The sequence below is a fragment of the Poromitra crassiceps genome (genome assembly GCF_964638095.1).
Source record: "Poromitra crassiceps genome assembly, chromosome: 8".
Lineage (NCBI taxonomy): Eukaryota > Metazoa > Chordata > Actinopteri > Beryciformes > Melamphaidae > Poromitra > Poromitra crassiceps.
In genome coordinates, this window is record NC_139629.1 from 9,514,543 (window position 1) to 9,519,923 (window position 5,381).

At 47.7% G+C, this 5,381-nt stretch overlaps 1 pseudogene across 1 annotated transcript; it reads left to right on the plus strand.

The window, feature by feature from the left end:
* Positions 1-1,468: 1,468 nt before the first annotated feature.
* Positions 1,469-3,058, plus strand: LOC310780853 (fatty-acid amide hydrolase 2-A pseudogene; annotated as a pseudogene). The gene has a single exon. The product of its transcript is annotated as a fatty-acid amide hydrolase 2-A pseudogene (transcript).
* Positions 3,059-5,381: the final 2,323 nt, after the last annotated feature.

Here is a 5,381-nt window from a genome sequence, read left to right on the forward strand (position 1 = left end):
CACTCCTCTCTTTGTCCTCTGGCCTCTCCTCTGTCTCACAGATTGGAAGTGGGACAGAAAATAGAGCTCTTCCCATCACAACTCTATTTACCCTTCCCACAAATAAGCTGCAGCAGCCGGACAAAACATTGAGTCCCACCCAGGGCAAACTGCACCAAATCCAGGCTGTTTATAGATTAGCCGACCCTGAGATACGTTTGACCACGGCGCTAACGTCTACAAGAGATGTAGGCTATTCAGCTTAGTGTACACTATGAAACGTCATGATATTGTGGTACAAATAACTTTGTACAACTCTGTCCTTTATTGTGCTTCATTTAATTAATAAAACAGAACTTGTATTTGTTCTGTAATGTGAACATTTAATTTTAAAAACTATAGAAGCTCATTGCTCTTGCAAAAAATATATCAGATAAAGAAGCTGTTTAAGAAAAGTCACTGTGACATTTGTAGAATAAAGTGTCACCTACCTTACTTCTCCAACAGAGGGCTGAAGATTACCCAGAAAGCTTCACTCTGCCCTGGCCTGCTTACATAATCAAACCAACTACTACTGTATGCTGTATCCATGATCATTGCATTGTTTGTTTGCATTGCAGTGTTTAAAAAAAGACGTGAGAATATTTTGTGTATTTTATGTCTTAGACATAGTTTTACAGTATGTCCAACTTTTCTTAACAAGCTTGGACCTAAATGTTGTGTAGTGAAAGTTCAGGTCTGCAGGAGTGTTTTGAAAGAGAGATAGGTACAGTATGTCCAATTTTGTCAGAACATGTCAGAAAGTGTCATATTTTGCAGCATTTATATTTGAAAATGGCACATGTGTAATTTTTCCAATATTATTAAGACATCAAACATTAATAAGGATACTCACTTTAGATAGGTAGGTAGGTACACATCTAAACGCATCTAAAGAAGAAGAAGAAAAATCAGAGATCGTTTTTCATAATTATGACTTCTGTATTTCATAATTACGAGATACAGATATCATAATTGCAAAATAGTTTTCTCATAATTATGACATATGTCAGTCATACAATGCGTCACATTGTATGACTTTGTGCTGAAATTGATGTTTGTGGAAAGGCTTTCTCTTTGAACTGGCTGCTCAGTCAGTTGTTGTGCTTACAACCATCATTTCTAATGCATTGCAAACCAAATCCATAATGAGCTTTTCATATACCTTCTGTAATTCTCACTGTCACATCAGCTTGTCACCTGGCACTTAAACTGTTTGATACAGTCATTATAGAGCTGAACAGTCATGTGACGTCTTGGCATCACCAATGCGATCACAATTGTTTGAGTCATCAGTGATGACATCATCACCAATGACATCACAATTGAGTGATATATCACTGATGACATCAGTGATTACATCACTCACTGATGGCTTCATTACTGATGGAGCATGACTGAAGAGCCGTGTTGACCTTCCATAATCCCATCTGCTGCTAACTGGAAAGACATGGCTCTGAGCCGACTTGAAAGGGCGCAGTCATTGCTCTTCAGGGCGGTCATGGGGCTGTTCTTTGGGCTTTTTCACCTTCTCCCCTGGCGAAGCCCCGGCGGGGGATCCAGGAAGCTTCCCCCAGTCACCAACCCACTGCTGACTGTATCAGCAACACAGCTCGTCCAGAAGATCAGACGGAGAGATGTGTCCAGTGTGGAAGTAGTGCAGGCGTATATTGACAGGATCCAGGAGGTCAACCCTTTCCTAAACGCTGTGGTAAAAGACAGGTTTGCTGCTGCCCTCCAGGAGGCTGCCCAGGTTGATAAGCTGATTGAAGAGGAAACAAGGGGAGAAGTGGTCCTGGAAGACCGCCTGCCTTTACTGGGAGTCCCACTGTCTGTCAAGGAGGCCTTTGCCCTGCAAGGTATGCCCCATTCTGCAGGTGTAGTCTCCAGACGCAGAGTGTTGTCCACGGCGGATGCACCACCGGTGGTCCTGCTGAAGAGTGCAGGGGCCATCCCACTGGGCGTCACCAACTCCAGCGAGCTGTGCATGTGGTCCGAGTCCCACAACCACCTGTACGGTATCACCAACAACCCGTACGACCCAGAGAGGACAGCAGGGGGCAGCTCAGGTGGAGAGGGGAGTATACTGGGAGCAGCAGGTGCAGTCATCGGCATGGGCTCAGACATCGGTGGCAGTATACGTATGCCCTGTTTCTTCAATGGAATATTCGGCCATAAAACCACCCCAGGTGTGGTGTCAAATGAGAACCAGTACCCCCTAACCTCTGGGTTACAAGATCACTACCTCAGTACTGGTCCCATGTGTCGCTATGCTGAGGACCTGCTGCCCATGGTCAAGATCATGGCTGGGCCCAACATTCACATGTTATCCTTAAACATGAAGGTGGACCTAAAGAAGCTGCGGTTCTTCACCATCCCTCATGCGGGCGGCTCTCCTCTGATTTCCCCCGTCAACAAACAGCTTCTTCAGATTCAGAGGCAGGTGGTGGAGCGTCTTGAGGCTGACTTGGGGGTGAAGGTCCAGGAGGTGTTTCTGCCCGGGCTCCGATATGCCTTCCAGATCTGGTGCACCTACATGGGTCTACCTGACAAGGAGGGCAAGCCTCCCCTGCCATTCGCCGAGCTGTTGGGCGAGCCAGGGCAGCCGGTGTGGCCTGTGTGGGAGCTGCTGAAGCGGATGGTGGGAAAGTCGGACCACACCATGGCTGCTATAGGCTTGGCCCTGGTGGAGATGACTCGTATGCCGAAGTCCTCGCCCTTCTTCATCCAGCAGAAGGAGAAGCTCCAGAAGGAGTTGGAGGATCTGCTGGGGACCGATGGAGTCTTCCTCTACCCGACACACCCCAATGTGGCTCCCAAACACCACCACCCACTCTTCAGACCCTTTGACTTCTCCTACACTGGTATACTCAACATCCTGGGCCTGCCGGTTACACAGTGCCCCTTGGGGCTGAGTGAGGAGGGTCTTCCCCTGGGCCTGCAGGTCGTGGCTGGGAAGCTGCAGGACCATCTGCCTCTAGCCATGGCTCTCTACCTGGAGAAGAGCTTCGGAGGCTGGACGGACCCTGGAGCCAACTGAAAACCGGAGCTGGCTGGACTGAAGATTGTGATTTACCTACCTTTGTAGCAGAGGAGAACCATCTGGGCCTTCTAGGTATTCAGTGAAGGCCCAAGAAGAAATTGAAAATAAAATAATGTCCCTAATACATTATTTGTATTTGTTATTTATTAGTTTTTATTCACTGAAATAACGTAATAATGTCCCTAAATTGCTATGATCTTGGACTCACTTTGTTTCAGCAAATATGGGGTTAAATATTTGGACCAGCCCCACAGGCAAATGGTATTTGATTGACAGCAAGCCAGCAACCCTTCGCAAAGACCCGACTCTGGTCATGACATGGGGATGACAATTTTGATGACAGGTGTTTTAACCAATCATAATTCCATTGAGTTGTGGGGTTAGCCAATCACAATTAGTTGGGTGGGATATTTCCAAGCATTCGCGAAGACAAGCCAACCAGGAGACCAGACGGACTACAAGGAGGGAGTCAATGATGTTAATGATGATTCGGAGATTTCGAGCAAGTAGGAAGTGTGGCGGAGTTTTCAAGATGCCTGTTCAAACCAAAGGATAAAATTAGAGCTATCAACCTGCAAAAGCTATATTTTCGCGATTTCCAGGCTAGCAACTGGGAACTGTACCCTTAGTTTACATGCAGTTGGGCACAAGAGGCTATATATTACAGTTACTGCTGTGCTGTGCTGTGTGGTGCTGTGCTGTGCTGTGCTGTGGGTTGCTTGTTGCTTTTTGGAGGATTTGGTTTGTCTTCAAGTGCACCACTGTGAACGTCATTGGTAAGTTATAATTTTATTTTATTTGATTGCTGGTGGTGTTGCTGGGGCAGCTTGCTGTCTGTGTGCAGGGGGAGTTTTGGACCCGCACGTGGGTTTTGTTGTGTCTCGCTTCACTTCGCTTGCCACCAGACCCTCAGGAGTTACATAAACGTTTCCCCAAACCCACCTCAGACCCCCTACACACCGCCCGTGAGCCTAAGTGATAAACTCGCGTGTACTCGCATGTACTCGCACTCGCCCTGCAGCTTGGTTGGCTGCCTTGCTGTATTTCTGTCTTCAATTGGTCTATTTCGGTTTTGGCCCCTCCTCTCGTCTTGTTGCCTGCGATGTCCTCCGCCAGGTATCCCAGCATGCTTTGCAAGCTGGTGAGCGACAAGATGGCAGCGAGGGAAGGAGGGGCATTTCGAAATCGACCAATTGAAGACGGAAATACAGCAAGGCAGCCAACCACGCTGTAGCAGCGGGGCAGGGCTTACTGGGCGAGTGCGAGTTCATGCGAATTTATCGCAGGCGGTGTGTAGGAGCCGTCAGTCTGTCTTGAGTTTGTTGTGCTTTTAATTTCAGAGTCTTCACCTGGTCTTTCTGTGTATTGAGCTAATTGTTAAAACTGTGGTTGTGTTATTGGCAGTGACAGCCATTTGTTTATGTAGCCTAATGTAATTTTCATAGCTGAAGAGGAGTAGTGGAGTAATTATTGTGTGTAACGATACAGCGACCTACGCTGGCTGTGGAAGACAACGCATCATAGATCTTGGGCATGTAGTCTTTCCAATAGCCTGTTTACGCCCTCACCAATGCGTAACGACGCACGCAGTGCGCACAGAGAGAGACCTATCAGACTTGCACGTACAGTAGGGTATAGTTTGTGTGTGTGTGTGTGTGTGTGTGTGTGTGTGTGTGTGTCAGAGTAGGACATTCTTTTTAAGCTGTTTTATTCACTTGATCCCAGCATTGCATGATTTTTAGTTATTCGGTTTTGGACCAGGTTTGATCAGTATGTATAATATATATTTTACATTTGGGTTTATTGCCTGTGTGTGTGCCTGTGTGCGTGCGTGCGTGTGTGCGTCTGTGGGTGGGTGGAGGTGGGTGGGTTACGTTATAGAAGGCCCGGTTTCTAGTCCCTCTCATACTGCCAAGAACCTTGGGGTGATCCTGGACAACCAGCTGCAGGTTCTCTCTCTACAACATCCACAAAATTCACCCGTTCCTTACGAGGGAAGCGGCACCACTCCTGGTCCATGCAACTGTCATCTCCCGCCTGTTCTACTGCAAAGTTCTTCTGGCCAAGCTACCTGCCTCTGCCATCAGACCTTTACAGCCGGGCTACCTGCCTCTGCCATCAGGCCTACCTGCCTCTGCTATCAGACCGCTACAGCATATTCAGCATTCAGGACGCTGCAGCCTCTCAGGTGTTCAACCAACCCAAATTCTCTCCCCTCTGCTGGTCGCTTCACTGCCTTCCAGGGTGGGATATTAATGGGGGCTCGGGGCATCCACACACAGGGAGGGAGGGAGATACTCAAATCTCACTAAGTGAGTTT